Source organism: Gallus gallus, chromosome W (assembly GCF_016699485.2).
Source record: "Gallus gallus isolate bGalGal1 chromosome W, bGalGal1.mat.broiler.GRCg7b, whole genome shotgun sequence".
Taxonomy (NCBI): Eukaryota; Metazoa; Chordata; class Aves; order Galliformes; family Phasianidae; genus Gallus; species Gallus gallus.
Genome location: NC_052571.1, coordinates 1832543 through 1849328, shown reverse-complemented (window position 1 = coordinate 1849328; position 16786 = coordinate 1832543). Strand labels below are relative to the sequence as shown.

Sequence of the window (16786 nt, the reverse complement as noted above, 5' to 3'; positions counted from 1 at the left end):
ACATATATCAGGGAAGTTGAAGTCTCCCATGAGAACAAGTGCTGGCAATCGCGCGACTTCTGCAAACTGCTCGTAGAATGCCTCGTCCATCTCTTCATCCTGATTAGGCAGTCTATAACAGACCCCCACCAAGATGTCGCCCCTACAGGCCTTCCCCCTGATCCTTACCCATAGACACTCAACTTTATCAATCCCAACCCCAAGCTCTTCAACATCAAAACACTCTTTAATATAAAGGGCCACACCACCACCCTTCCTTCCTTGTCTATCCCTTCTGAAGAGCTTGTAGCCATCTATCACAGCACTCTAGTCATGGGAGCAGTCCCACCATGTTTCAGTAATAGCAACTAGATCATAGTTAGCCTGATGCACAATAGCTTCCAACTCCTCCTGCTTATTGCCGATGCTGCATGCATTGGTGTAGACGCACTTCAGTTGAGTCATTAGTCTCACCCTCAGCTCAAGCATTGTTTCCCTAGGCTCATCTCTTGTGAGCCCTGTTTTGTCCCCTTCCCCCATCGTAGCTAGTTTAAAGCTCTTTCAATAAGCTCCGCTAGCTCCTGTGCTAGGATTCGTTGCCCCCTTTGAGGCAGGTGGGTTCCATGCATGGACAACAGGCCAGGGCCGAGTAAACTGCCCCATGATCAAAGAACACAAAGATTCTGCCATGACACCAGCCTCTGAGCCAATTACTCATTACTTGTGCTTTCCAAGCCCGCTCCATGTTCCCCACTGCCCCTGAAGGTATAGAACAAAAGATCACTTGCGCTCCCGCCCCTTGAACTAAGTGCCCTAAACCCCTGAAATCTCTCTTCATAGTTTGTAGGCTTCTCTGAGCAATTTAATCACTGCCCACCTGAACTATGAGTAATGGAAAGTAATTAGTGGACCTAACCAGCTTTGGGAGTTTCCTGGTTATGTCCCTGACCTGGGCCCCAAGAAGGCAGCACACTTCCTGATGGCTCAGGTCTGGTCTGCATATGGGGTCCTCCGTTCCTCTGAGAAGGGAATCTCCCACCACGACCACCTTTTTTTTTCCTCCTGACAGAGGCAGTCTCAAAGCGTGGGGGTGACCACCTCACCTTAGGCTCCCTCCTAGGCAGATCCTCCATCACCTCCCCTTCAATTTCCAGCATCTCAAACCTGTTGCTTAGAGGGAGCTGGGGAAGCGGGGTAGGCAGGCAGGGGGGCTCCCGTAACGCTGAGTCAGGACTCTATTCCAGCCCTCCTCATCTGTCAGGTCTGTCTGAAAGGGACAGGGCAGGGGGTCAACCACTTTTCTGGGGGTATCTCCCTGGCACCCTTCCCACCGCCATGCCAACGAGTCACTCCACCAGTCAATCTCCCGCTCACACTCCCTGATGGTCCTTAGTCTTTGCACCTCCTCCTTGAGCTCCACCACCAGGCTGAGCAGCTCACCCACCTGCTCACCCCTCACACAGATGGAATCCCTGCCACCCTCCCCAGGCAGCAGCAGGCACTCCCTGCAGCCAGAGACCTGAACAGCTACATTCCTGGGCAGGCCCTCCATCTGAGTTGCCACAGTCTTCTTGGAATAAGCCCGCTGTCTGGTGGAGACCATATTTAGGCCTGCAGTCTCAGACTGCCAAGAGAAAAGCCGGTCTCCTGAGCAAGGAGTGACAATTCTTACAGTCCTCACCACTTGACCCACCTCCCACACCCACAGCTGTAGCACCATATGGACAGCATGGGCTGTGCTTGCTCACCGAGCCTCCCGATTCTCAGTGGGCAGTGACAACAGTTACTCACCTGAGACGCTCGCTGAAGCTATTTAAAGCATCTCATTAGGTGCGACCGTTAATGACACAGTTTAAACACCGCCCTTAATGTGCCAGCTCCACCCCTGATCGCTCAGCAGCCCACCCACAAGCTGCCAGCTCCCCAGCACAAGCACAGCACTGTTGCTGGCTCCAAAAAAGCCTTAAAAAGAGCTTTTTTGTTGGCCTATTTTACTCGAGATCTCTTGCCCAGTGCAGTCTTACCTGCTCTGAAGCTAGTCTCTGCAAAGAGTTAAAGAGTTAACGTTCCAGTTCCAGGCACCTGTCCAGAAGAGAAGAACTACATACCCCAGGGGGCTTTGCATTCAGAGAGGAGATATAACCCCTGGCAAGGTCACCTGATGTCCCTTTTCTCCTTCAGCTCTCCTCCCTGCTGCTCGTCTCAACCACACACCGTAAGTGTAAGACCTTCAGTTTTTTTGGACACTCTTTCTCTTACTATATTTGATTTATTAGCTTCAATTCTAATTATATAGTATTACATGGTATTATAGTGTGTTATCTTGCATTCCGATACCATATTTAGTAAATTAGTTTGTTTCTCCTCAGATAGTTGCCACTGTTTTTAATTATTCAGATTCCCCTACTTCCCCTTTTCTGGAGATGTGGATCTACAAATAGCTCTGCCCAGCTAGTCACAGAACCAGGCCAAACCAACCCTTAAACCATTGAAACAGGGAAAGAACAGTCATCCATCTCCATAGACCTAGGCACACACAGGAGGAAAAACTCCACCAAGAAGATATCTCTAACCAGAGATCACACCCTAGTGGCAGTCAGTTCTTAAATGGGGTCTAAGAGAGGTGGAGCCAGGCTCCACCCCTTCAGGTCACATAGGTGAATTGCCTTCACCTGTGCTGCCACGACTGACCCAGTCCTTGCCTCAGGTGATCAATCAGTGGTTAAGGCCATGACTCAACAGTTTCCATACACTCCACCCCTTCACGGCATGAACCAATGATGGAGTCAGCTGGAGGGTGAGCCTTCCTTAATACAGGTATCCAACACACTGGGACTTTTATACAATTGCCTGTCGCGATGCAGGTTGACACAATTTAAGATGACTGATGATCAGTTTGTGGTTGAAGCTCATGTTCTCTCATGGGGCAGTGCTCGGTGGTGTTACTGGAGGCATATAGTTGTTAGGTGGAGGTCCATCCTATTTTCCATCAGTCCCACATAGGCCACCACCGGGTGTCGCGCTTGATCTGACAGCGACACTGGAATGCTTCAATGGCATTTTGCTCCTTCTGGTGATCCTAGAGACTCAAAGACTCATGGAGAGTAGTACAGATGTTTCAGTGGTACCAGGAGGAGATGGTCTGCCCTCCCAGGCAAGATACAGGCTGTATTCCTGTCCTGGGTCAACACTTTGGCTTGCACTTGGGTATGCCCCGGCCGTCTGTACCACTCTCTTTGGACAGATATCTGTGGCTGCATAACTATATCAGGTAACAAAGGGGAGGTCCTGATCAGGTGCGCTTGCAGCCCGGAAGGCCAACTGTGATCTGAGCTGCATTAAAAAAGGGGTGGCCAGCAGGGAGAGGGAGGTGATTGTCCCCCTCTACTCAGCTCTTGTGAGGCACCATCTGGAGTACTGTGTCCAGGCTTGAGACCCCAGTACAGGAAGGACTTGGAGCTCTTGGAGCGGGTCCAGAGGAGGGCCACTATGATGATCAGAGGGCTGGAGCACCTCTCCTATGAGGAAAGGTTGAGGGAACTGGGATTGTTTAGCTTGGAAGAGAAAAGGCTTCAGGGAGACCGGCCGAAACAGCATATTAGGTCTGGAGAAACAACATGTTCTATGGCGACATGGCACTCCAGGAAGAATTGAATAAGATAATGGGACTCATTTCAAAAATTCCCTTGTAAATACTTGGGCCAAAGATCATGGCATTGAATGGATTTATCATATCCCCTATCATGCACTAGCTTCTGGTAAAATCATACGATACAATGGGTTGTTACAAACTATGTTGAAAGCAATGGGTGATGGAACATTTAAGCACTGGGAGAACCATTTGGCAGAAGCCACCTGGTTGGTCAGTACTCGAGGATCTATCAGTCATGATGTCCTGCCCAATCCCTACATACTCTCAAGGGAGATAAGGTCCCTGTTGTACATGTAAAGAGCTTGTCAGGAAAAGCAGTTTGTATCTTTCCAGCTTCTGGGAAGGGCAAACCTCTTCGTGGAACTGTTTTTGCCCAGGGACCTGGGTGCACTTGGTGGGTGATGCAGAAAAATGGCTACGTTCAATGTGTACCACAAGGGAATTTGATGTTGGGGAAGTGCAGTCAGTAATTCCGTGTATATATGTGTGTGTGTGTGTATTTAATGCTTGTTAATTATTGTTTGTTTGTATATATACATTAAGCATGATGTAGTTATGTGTAATAAGGGGTGGAATGTCATGGTTTTGTGATTTTTGGTTATCGGTAGTCTACATCATAACATCATGCACTGGGAGTTAAAGAATTAATGCTACAGGTCCGGATACCTGTCCCAGAGGAGAAGAACTACATACCCCAGAGGACTGTTCGCTGTTCTGTTATCATTTCTGCTCAGAGGGAGAAGATAAAAGACCTTTGTAGGTCATTTCCCCTGCTTTTTTTTTTTTTTTTTTTTTTTTTTTTTTTTGGTCTCGGCAGCATGTGAGCTCCCCAGATCGTCTCGCCTCAGCATTAGAGTAAGGCCTTCGGCTTTTGGACACTCTCTCTCATTTTATTTATTATCTTCAATTCTAGTTATATTGTATTATATTGTATTATAGTGTGTTATCTTGCATTCCGATATCTTATTTAGTAAAATAGTTTGTTTCTCCTCAGATCGTTGCTGCTGTATTGTTTTTAGGCCCATCTCTCTACCTTTTCCCCTTTTTTCCCTTATCCCTTTCCTGGGGTGTGGGTACATGGGTCCCCCTGCCCCCTAGTCACAGAACTTGGCTGAACTAGCCCATATACCGTAGACAGAGCCCCAGGGTTGGGATGTTTTCAGGGTTGGGATGTTACACGCTCATAGTAAATCTACCAAAGAGTGTGGCTATTATACATTGTAAAGGACATCAGAAAGGTAACACTGTACAGGAAACTGGAGATAAGATGGTGGATCAGGTGGCAGAACAGGTAGTTGAAGAGGGCTTTACTTCCAGACCGTAAACTTAAAATTTCTGAACCTGAGTCAGAACCTGTAAAATATTCTAAAGAGAATAGGAATCTAATTAATGGGTTAGAAGGGAAGAGAGCAAGCTGACAGATGGGTACACGCCCAGATGGACACGTTGTGCCCTTTAGTGTTCTATGGAAATTGGTTCTAAGGAAGGATAAGAAAATGTATTGGGCAAACAGACATTACAAAGTATGATCCTAGTACCAGGAACAGGGTACAAGTGGGCCTATTGGGAAAGGGAATCTTCCAGGGCAACAATGGCAAATTGATTTCTCAGAAGAAAAGGGGGGTATCGCTGTATGTTGGTACTAACTGATACCTTTTGGGGATGGCCAGAGCTATTTCCCTGTAGGACTGATAAGTCCCGGGAGGTAACGAAAATGCTGTTACATGAAATAATTTCAAGGTTTGGGGTTCCTGTAGCAATCTCATTAGATGGAGGCCTACATTTTGTTGCTAAGGTGGTCCAACAAATAAGCACATTATTGGGAATTGATTGGCAATTGCACACACCATATAGACTGCAGTCAGACAGGTGGAAAAATGATTCACCTGATCAAATTACAGATAGTAAAACATGGCCAAGTGGCTTGGATTCCCTGGCCGTAGGCACTGCCTTTGGCACTTTTGAGAATTCGGACTAAAACCCAAACCAAAGACTCATAAGGACTAAGCCCATATGAGATTCTTTATGGGCAATCTTATACTGTACAAAAGGAAATCTCTATACAGGTGGGGGATGAGTATGATTATCAATCAAAGTTGTTGTACATATATAGATGAGACTCAAAGAATAGAGACTTACCTGCAAGCCATATGGGAACGTACCAAGTTATGTCACCAAGTCTCATTAGATGATACTTCTTTCAGCTTTACAGAATTATGGGAAAAGCTCACTAGTTGGCTACCTAATTTTGCATGTTTAAAGCAGCTCTTTATGGCTTGCATTATAGTAATTGCCTTGCTTATCTTAGTATGTATTTCTCTGCGATGCGTGCTATGGCTGTGTAAGGGTTCAGAGAATAGCTAGGAGGACTGGAAGAAACACAGGCTAAGACAGAAGATGGAAAATGGGAGTTATTTTAGGAATTCTCTTTCTCGAAATGGGATCATCTAGCAAAAGGTTTTGCTAGACTTAAGAAAAGGGGGGATTGAGATCAGGAGCTCAGGTGGGCCTAGGGTTTGAACATATAGGGGTTAAATAAGCTAGCTTTAGAAACTAGGGAAGGAGGAGGACATCTCGACATTTCATGGTTAGCTGTGCAAGCACAAAGAAAGGAACAATACAAAATGAATGGCTTTGACCGGTTTGAATGCACCTTAAAAAGGTCAGACCGAGGAAGACGTGGAGCCTTCGCAAGGAAGACTTCTGACTTCATCCCCATGACCACCAGAGGGAGACCCCTACTACGGATAACGCAGGCGCTGGGGGAGGGACAGTATGTAAATGAATTCCCAGAAGGATAATGAATATGTAGATAAGTTCCAAGAATTCTGCTGAATATGTATGGCTTGGCTTACAAATTTGTAGCGGTTTTGCTTGCTGGTGTGCAGGTTTGGTGGAGTGATCCCCCTTGCACCTGACTGATTGCGCAATCATCGAATAAATCATACCTGCTTTATAACCTAATTTTGGGGTTATAGAGTTTGATTCTGCACGTCACACCGTTGGGTATACATATATCAAAAGAACCTCCTCTCCCTCCTAGACTTGGAGAGAGACACAATAAAATAGAATAGCCTTGGAAGGTGCAAGTAGGACCAAAACAGTGTGGCCTACCTGCACCTTGGGGGATATTATTGGAAGTTGGGGGATCAGTAGCCCCCCTGTAATAAGTACATGGCCTGCAAACATTGTGGTCAACATTGGTTTTGTTCTGGTCTTGATGTGACTGGTCTTGATCGCCGAGGTTAGCTGCTTCGGAACTGTCCCAGCCAGAACTGCAGCGACTCATTGCGAGGTACAGGGGAGTTTCAGCTGGTTCCTTCCTCCAGGGAACCCCGAGATCACAGAGCAGCCCGGCAGCTCTCGCAACAGTGACTGACATGAAGTGGGTGTTGCCAGGGCAACAGCTCTGCATCCATGCCCCTTGCCTAGAAAAAGCCTTGGGGATGGAGAGAAGTCAGGGTGTGTGAATCCACGCCCCCTGCCTAGAAAAAGCCTTGGGGATGGAGAGGAGGAGTCAGGGCGTATGAATCCACGCCCCCTGCTTAGAAAAAGCCTTGGGGATGGAGAGGAGGAGTCAGGGTGTGTGAATCACGTCGGCCATTCAGAAAAGGTGAAACGATAAGCCACCCATTTGTGTGACTGCGCAGGGAGGCTGTTATCTTGCTGTGAAGAGAGTGATTTTCAGTGCAAACCCCAAGCAACCAAGCGAGCAGGCAGGGCTGGACACCTTGCCAAATAGGAGGGGGCTTAGTACTTAGAATTTAACAGGTCACTTCACAGGTCATTGCTCTCCAGACACATCGAGGTGCAACCATGGTCACCACACGGAGGCGAGTCACTGCTAAAAACAATGTGGAGACTCAGACTGAAAACATGAATGTCCATGCCGCAGTTCAGGTCTCAGGTTGTGGAGAATGCCTGGCCCTGTCACTGCTACAGGAGGGCAGCAGAGATACCACCTGTGTGGGGTGTGAGCAGGTAGAGGATCTGCTCAGCATCATGGTAGAGCTAAATGAGGAACTAGAAAGGCTGGGATTGTGGGAAGGGGATTGACTGGCGGAGTTGCACTCTGCCATCTTTATAGGAAGGATGCGGGGGAGATGCTCCTTAGGCAGTGGGGGAACATCTGCCCTCTCACAGTCAGGTGGTAAGGGGTGACATCAAAGACAGCAACAGATGGAAACAAGTCCCTGTTAGGGGCAACAAGTGGACTGCCCCTCAGCCTTTCCCGCCTTCCCAGGTGCCCTTACATAACAGGTATGAGGCTCTGGAGCTGGAGACGCTGGGGGAAGTGGATGATGGTGAAAGTTCATCCGTGCAGGACAAGTTGCCCAAGGCTAGTCAGTCTGCTCCCCGTTTTGCTGCAACGTCAGTCACAAAAAAAGAAGGGCTGTTGTCATAGGGGGCGCCCTTCTGAGGGGAACCGAGGGCATGATATGCCACTCAGATCCGTCCCACAGAGAGATGTGTTGCCTGCCTGGTGCCTCGGTGAGAGATGTTGCTAGGAACATCACTCGCCTCGTTAAGCCCTCCAATTATTATCCATTACTGGTTTTCCACACTGGAAATGAAGAGGTAAGCAAAAGAAGTCCTCGGGTGATCAAAAGGGACTTCAGGGCTCTGGGAAGACTGCTGAAGGGATCGGGAGCACAAGTTGTGTTTTCCTCTGTCCTCTCAGTTGGTGACTGGGATCTGGACAAAAGGAGGAGGGTGGACACACTGAATGAATTTCTTTGTGAATGGTGTCGTGCTCAGGGCTTTGGGTACTATGGCTTGGGATGCAGCCTTGAGAAAGGCTGTCATGGCTGAGCAAGGACTTGCAGCTTAAACTGATGGAAAAGAGGGAAACGTACAGGAAGTGGAAGCAGGGTTGTGTAGCCAGGGAGGTATGCAGGGCTGCTGTCTACGTGCATAGAGGGTTAGGAAAGCCAAGGCACAGAAGGAGCTGACCTTGGCAAGGGATGTGAAAGATACCAAGAAGGGGTTCTATAGGTACATAGGCAGGAAGAGACAGGCCAAGGAGAGTGTTCCCCCTCTGATGAAAGGTAATGGGGAGCTGGCTTCCTTAGACATAGAAAAAGCTGAGGTACTCAATGACTGCTTTGCCTCAGTCTTCATGGGTGGTCAGGCTTCCCATGTCTGCCAGGACACTGAACCTCTAGGTGAGGGTGTGGGGAGTGGATTGCATCCCACTGTAACGGTAGAACAAGTCGGAGTCCTCCTCATTAATTCAAACATATATAAGTCCATGGGGCTGGATGTTATCCATCCTAGGGTTCTGAAAGAGATGGCTGATGTGGTTGCCAAGCTGCTTTTCATCATATTTGAAAAATCATGGCTGTCTGGTGAAGTCCTGTCATGGTTTTGTAACTTTGCTATTGGTATTCCACATCATAACATCATGAACAAAAGAGAAGAACTACATATCCCAGAGGACCTCACGGTCAGAGAAGGAAGATACATCACGGAAGATACGTCATCTGGTAGCAAGCGGTCTTTCTTCACTTTCGCTTGCTACCAGGAGAGGAGTGGGTGTGCTTTCCAAGCCGTGCGCCTTCATCAAGTAGGGCTTTTGGTTTCGGAAACACACTCTCTCTCTCTCTCTCTCTCTCTCTCTCTCTCTCTCTCTCGCTCTTTCGCTCCCTCTCATTTCATTTGATTTATTATCCTTACTCCCAATTAGATTGTATTATATCATGTGTCATGGTTTTGTAACTTCGCTATTGGTATTCCACATCATAACATCATGGACAAAAGAGAAGAACTACGTATCCCAGAGGACCTCACGGTCAGAGAAGGAAGACACATCACGGAAGATACGTCATCTGGTAGCAAGCGGTCTTTCTTCACTTTCGCTTGCTGCTGGGAGAGAAGTGGGTGTGCTTTCCAAGCCGGGCGCCTTCATCAAGTAAGGCTTTCGGTTTCGGAAACTCTCTCACTCTCTCTCTCTCTCCCTCTCTATCGCTCTTTCGCTCTCTCCCTCATTTCATTTGGTTTATTATCCTTACTCCCAATTAGATTGTATTATATCGTGTCATCTTGCGTCCCAACATCATAGTTAGTAAAATAAGTTCTTCTTAGATCGTTGCCGCCGCTTCATTTTTCTCGGGAAGCCGGGGGGGAGGGGGGCCGCAAGCCTACTACCCCCCTGTCACGGGCACAGATCTATCTAAGTAACTCCGTGACAAATTTTTTGGTGGAGGATGCGGGCAAGATTCATTTGAAGCTTTAACGTTAGTAAGAAAAAAGGATTTCGTTAGGCCAGGCTGTGAGACTACAAAGCATTGCTGGTGTTGGTGTGACCTTCATAGATTAGATTATAGCCTGGGCAGTCCGCCAAACTCCAGACACTGTACCGAGTGGTTTCCATTTGTTTTCTTTTTTTCTCCTTCTCTTCACCCCCCCCCCCTCACTTTAGCAGTTATCAACTATGAGGTTGCTCTTTATTGTCAGAGAACTGTATAAGGGATTAAAAGCTATCATGTTCCTTGCCAGTTACCGGTCTATAATTAACCTCTTCATGTCTTGCTGTGAAGTTGTGTTCATATATAACCAAATAAGGGCCCTGATAGAGGCACCTGTCTGGTGGCTTTATGCAATGTGGTATAATTTGAATTTTGAGACCTTCGAACCAGTTTCCAGGCTTCCCTCTCAGTTTGTTGAATGTTTTTCGAATACCGAGTCAGTGCTCATACTTTTGTGCATATTATCAATATCTTTGAATGTATTCCTCTTCATTCGTGCTAAGAGGAAGAAGTCTCCTCCAAGACCAGAGAATGATGACTGGCAAGGAATATGCAAAGGTTTAGGAAGAATCTTAGAAGCGTGGGGACCCGCGGTGCCATGGGATTTCACTCCTGAACATCTGTGGGATCCCGAGAAAATGAGCCAGCATTTGAGTCAGGGGCAGTGCGGCTTAGATAGATCAAAGGAGGCACGGCTCATCTGGGGCTTGGCTTGTGCCTACCGCGCCCTGTATAGTACTGTTCTGGAGAGAGACAGTTTCCGAGCGGAGGTGCAAGCCGAAGGGGGAAATCTCCAAGTCAGACCTGACCACTCACAACAGACACCAGTAACAGTGTCAGTAGCCCCTGTAGAAGGCAAGAAATGGAAGCGGGTGTCCTCGCGTCTAGAGCGAAAAAAAGAAGAAGAAGAACAAGTGGAGGATGAGGTACAGGAAGATCCAGGTGAGGGGACTTCCTCAGAACCAAGAAAAGCAAAAGCAAAAACTAAGAGGCACGAAAAGGACAGCGATGAAGAGGAGATCTCTATTACTGTTCGTCGACCTCTCAAGATGTCTGAGATCCTAAGCTCAAGAAAGGAATTTGAACGACGCCCAAATGAAACTGTTGTCACCTGGTTGCTTCGTTGTTGGGATAGTGGGGCCAGTAGCTTGTCTCTAGATGGTAATGAAGCCCGCCAACTAGGAGACATTGCCAGAGACAAATCCATCGACAGAGCAATTAGTAGATGTTTGGATGGAGCTGCAACCCTCTGGGACCGAATATTAATAGCTGTGAAGGAAAGGTATCCCTACAAAGAACTTCTGCAGCCTGCAATGAAAACGTGGAATACAATTGAGAAAGGTATCCAGTATTTGAGGGAAATAGCCCTGGTGGAAATGTTATATGAGTCTAATTTTGCTCCTAATGATCCACGCCAAAACCATGATCCAGAGAGAGTGAGAACAACACCTGAAATATGGCAAAAACTTACGAGAGCAGCACCAGACAGATACGCCCCCACGCTAGTAGCCACATTCCACAGATACGAGGACCAACAGAGAAGACCCCTAGTTTTTGAACTGATTCTTACATTCCAAAACTATGAGCAACATCTACCCCCAACCCACGTTTCCATTTCAGCCGTCACAGAGTTAGCAAACAGACTGGGCGAAGTAGAAGAGCAGATGTCTCTATTGATTAATCGTGATGAACCCGTAATAGTATCGGAAACGTTTGACGAAGATCAGGATAAGCAAAGGGGCCTAATGAAAGAACTTATCAAACTAATGAAAATCCAATTAATTAAAGAAGATGGATCCCCCTCCTCACCTGTAACATCAAAAATTTCAGCTATTGAAGCCAAACGCTTTCCTGCTTGAGTGAGAAACAACAGGACTGCTTCGCGTGTTGCCTTGTGGCGTTATCTCCGTGACCATGGAGAAGACATGAGGAAGTGGCATGACCAAGATACTCCTGTACTGCGAGCACGGGTGAGAGAATTACAGAACAGACCAACCACCAGTGTAGTTGCTTCAGTTACCACAGTTAATGAATAGAGGGGCCCTGCCCTCAGTCAGGGGGGGGAGAGGGATAACAGATTTTATTGGACTGTGTGGATCCGATGACCTGGCACATCAGAACCACAGAAATATAAGGCACTGTTGGATACCGGTGCACAGTGCACTCTAATGCCCTCGAATCATGAAGGGACAGAATCAGTCCATATTTCTGGAGTGACATAGCAAGGGGGTTGAAACTCGATGATCATTATGGTCCTTTTCAACCCAGGCCATTCTATAATTCTATGATTCTATGACAAGGAGCAACAGGTAGAAGCTGGAACATAGGAGGTTCCACATAAATATGAGAAGAAACTTCTTCACAGTAAGGGTAACAATGGAACGGGCTGCCCAGAGAGGTTGTGGAGTCTCCTTCTCTGGAGGCATTCAAAACCTGCCTGGACCTGTTCCTGTGTGACCTAACCTAGGTGTTTCTGCTCCAGCATGGGGATTGGACTAGATGATCTTTTGAGGTCCCTTTCAGTCCTTTACATTCTGTGATTCTGTCTGTACATCATAACATTTAGTTCTTCAGTGGGACTGTTAACTGCTAGAGGTTTTGTCATATGGTGTATCTGTTAAGTCTCATATATATATCAGCAGTACTCTTTAAAGTAATTGGTTGCTTGATCTGTATGGAATCTACAAGTAATCTTTACTGGAAGTAAGGATTCTAGTGGGAATTAAATTCAGAAATATTATACATGTTTATCATAAATACAACTGTAACAATTAGATTAAAAAAATCCTGAAAAGAGCCCTAGCAATCAGAGGATGCTTAAGAAGTTGTGGAGTTATCAGGCCTACTGTACTTGCACAATCCTAACAATTTCATCTGAAATCTATGCACAGGTATAAACGCCTTCCCTTTTCACTTAAACAACGTAGAGGTTTTAAGGAGATATAGAAATGAGTGGAGGGAGGGGGAAATAATTGAAATGCATCTTCCAATTTCAGCCTTATTAACGCAAAGCTGGAAATAAACTGCCTGCCTCTAAATCATATGGTTTAACGGTTGAATGCTTTTATTTTTTACTTGAGTGGCAATTTTATGAAACCTAATTGGTTTGTGTATTTGTCTCTTGTGGAATTGGGTCAGGTAGTTTACACTGGATTTTTGGATCTTTAGATAGAGCTGGTAATTTAAATCATTTTAAATTAAGTATGACTCAGTAAGTATGCTGATGATACAAAGCTGGGAGGAGTGGCTGACACAGCAGAACGCTGTGCTGCCATTCAGCAAGACCTGGACAGATTGGAGAGCTGGGCAGCAATAAACTAGATGAGGTTTAACAAAAGCAAATGCACGGTCTTGTACCTGGGAAGGAATAACCACAAGTATCAGTACAGGTTGAGACGACCTGCTGGAGAGGAGCTCTGTGGAGAAGGACCTGGGGGTCCTGGTGGATGACAGGGTGGCCATGAGCCAGCACTGTGCTCTGGTGGACAAGAAGGCCAATGGGATCCTTGGGGTGCATTAAAAGGAGCATGGCCAGCAGGTCAAGGAAGGTGATCCTCCCCCTCTACTCTGCCCTGGTCAGGCCTCACCTGGAGTGCTGTATCTAGTTCTGGGCTCCCCGGTACAAAAAAGAATCTCCTGGAAAGAGTCCAGTGGAGGGCCACAAAGATGATAAAGGGCCTGGAGCATCTCCCCTATGAGGAAAGGCTGAGCAACCCGGGTCTGTTCAGCCTTGGGAAAAGATGACTGAGAGGGGATCTGATAAATGTTTATAAATATCTTAAGTGTAGTAGTCAAAGGGACATGGCCAACCTCTTTTCAGTGGTTTGTGGGGATAGGACAAGGAGAAATGGCCATAAACTTGAGCATAGAAAGTTCTGCACCAATATGCAAAGGAACTTCTCAGCGAGGGTGACGGAGCACTGGAACAGGTTGCCCAGGGGGATTGTGGATTCTCCTTCTCTGGAGATATTCAAGACCTGCCTGGATGTCTATCTGTGTAGCCTGCTTTAGGGGCCTGCTTTGCAGGGGGGTTGGACTTGATGATCTCTGGAGATCCCTTCCAGCTCCTACAGTTCTGTGATTCTATAAAAAAATGAATACTAAACAGAGGTAGCATTTGTAAATGTGAAATTACAAACAGATTATGGATTAGAATGACTTGCTGATGTGTTGTTCTTTGTGTCACCCTTTACAGAGAACACGAGTCAACACAAATCTCTGGAGTACCAGCACCTGCCTGCACACAAGTTCTTAGAAGAAGGGGAATCTTATTTAATGCTGGCTGTGGAAGTAGCATTGATAGGGCTGGGGCAGCAACGAATAATGCCAGATGGCTTGTATGCACAAGAGAAGGTTTGTCGAAATGAGGAGCAGCTTATTTCTACGGTTAGATATTAGCAGGAAGTTTTTCACACAGAGGGCGGTGACACACTGCAACAGGTTGCCCACGGTGGTTGTGGATGCTCCATCCTGGAGGCATTCAAGGCCAGACTGGATGTGGCTCTGGGCAACCTCGTCTAGTGGTTGGCGACCCTGCACATAGCAAGGGGGTTGAAACTCAATGATCATTGTGGTCTTTTTCAACCCAAACCGTTCTATGATACGATTCTATGGTATATTTTTCATCTCTAAGGGAACCTTAATCATGTCCCTATGGCAAATCAGGACCCCCCCTCTTTTTGTACTTGATACAGTTATGAAGCCTCACATTATCAGGCCAAAGTGTATGGTGCAGACAGTCAGTACATGCCCCAGTGCAAGCCTAAGTGTTGACCTAGGACAGGAACATGGCTTGTATCTTGCCGTGGATGGCAGACCTACCCCTTCTGGTACCTCTGAAACATCTATACTACTCCGCCATGAGTCTCTTTGAGTCCACAGGATCACTCAGAAGAGCAATGCGATATCAAGATGCTCCCGTGTCTCTGTAAGATCAGCGTGATACCTGGTGGTAAACTTTATGGGACACAAGCCAAACCTTCCCTGGTCCGAGCAAGTATTTGCCTCCAGGAGAACCATTGCGTACTGCCCCACAAAGGAACATCAATCTCAAGAATGAACCAATCATCAATCATCTTGTTTTTTGTCAATCTACACTGTGACGGGCAAATTGTACTAAGCATCATGGTATACTGAGACACCATAATGGAAAGGGCTTACCTTCAACATGCTCTACTACTGGTTCATGATGTGAAGGAGTGTAGTGGAAATGCTTCAAACAGTGATGGAGCACCTGGTGGGAAGACAATGCCAACCCAGAGGAGCTCAGGTGCATGCAGTGCACCTGAGTGACTGGAAGGGGGGAAGCCGGGATCCACCCCTTCCCAGACCTCATTTATGGGTTGGCAGTAGAGATAAGGGTATCTTTTTGTAGATCCTTACTTTCCCAAGGCCTTCAAACAGTAAGCAGTTTTTCATTTTTGTTTTTGCATCCATGGCTACTGTTTTGGGGCTTGTTCTCATTTGCAGCAGCCTAGGATTGTGCCACTCCCTTATTACTGCTATACTTCCCATCATATAGTAGCATTATAGACTTATGAAATCTGATTGTCCTGTGCTACTAATCAATGCTTCTGTTTCTACCAGCTTTCATATGCAAGTGATTTTCTATGAGGAAGTCATCTGGGAGGACAAAGGAAACTGAATCTCTTTTGTCAAATACTGAATAATAGAAATTCAATTAATTGTGTTTTTCTGCTTCGTTTGTTTCTCTGTGATTATATCTTAGATTGATTATGCACATATGTTCCCTTAGACATAAACCATTAACCAAGTCTGGGACTAGGAGTGAATCCAGCTGCACCTAAGCTCTTTACCTCCGTGGTTCAAGGAGTTTAGAAAACAAGGGATCCACTCTGAACCTTGTGACTCAACAGGTCTCCCATATGTGCATTTAACCCTACTTTCTGTGTAGTATATAACCAAGTGTATCCAGCCATCTCAATTTTTTTAAAAATAGCTGTTAAATCACTATATTATATCTATAACATTCTATGTATTCCTGCTTCTTTCTTGCAAGTTGTTTCCATCCACTACAACTGTACAAAGCTGTTGATGGATGTTTTTTTCAACCATTAATCATAGTTTAACTTAAGGAAAAGATCCCCCACAAACTATTTCTGAGAAACACGTTAAGGTGGTGACTGGAGACAAGTATATGAACACAAGTCTATTTTACGAAAAGTGACCTACTTTTTTCTTTTTATTACACATTTCGTAATATTTTGCTGATCAGATATGGCTACAGTTACTGATGTGCTTAATTTGCAATGAAAGCAAAAGAGGTGTACCTAGCTGACCTAGACAGTTTTACGTTCATAACGTTTGAACTGTTGAGAACATTCATCAATAATGCATTTTTGTGTTCTCAGTTTAGTTCCTAAATTCCTAATCTCAAGCACCAAATATACAATTTCTGAGACTCCTCCCCAACATCTAATATTTAGATATGCTTAGAGACAAGAAAAACAATGAGACTAAACAGACTTTTGACCTGACCTGAGAGTAGCTATGCTTTATGCTCTTTATGCATATCTTTCCATTTAGTCCTTTGAACATTGTAATGGCAGAGGGATCAACACAATGAGAATATGTTAAAACAGAAAGGGGAAAAAAAAAAAAATGCGCACCTATTTCCAAGGATCTAGACTTATAGTAGAAATTCCACAAAAAAAAAACAAAAAAAAAAAAAACAAAAAAAAAAAAACAAAAAAACAACACAACACCTTTCAGGATGGCAGTCAGCCCTTAAATGAGGTCTAAGAGAGGTGGAGCCAAGCTCCACCCCTTCCAGTTGCACAAGTGAATTGCCTTCACCTGTGCTCCCAGGGCTGACCTGGTCTTGTCTGCAGGTGCTCAATCAGTGGTTCAGGCCATGTCTCAACAGTTACCATACAAACATAATAAT

General features: G+C 45.9%; 1 protein-coding gene and 1 long non-coding RNA gene across 3 annotated transcripts in view; one reads left to right on the top strand and one right to left on the bottom strand.

Annotated features, from left to right (window-relative positions):
* The window catches only part of LOC100859602 (zinc finger SWIM domain-containing protein 6-like), a 452492-nt gene that overhangs the window by 106194 nt on the left and 329512 nt on the right, over positions 1-16786 (bottom strand). The window lies entirely within an intron of this gene.
* On the top strand, positions 9426-15568 carry LOC124417484. Its single transcript, XR_006932315.1, has 2 exons — positions 9426-9542; positions 14075-15568. It is a non-coding gene; the product is annotated as an uncharacterized LOC124417484 (long non-coding RNA).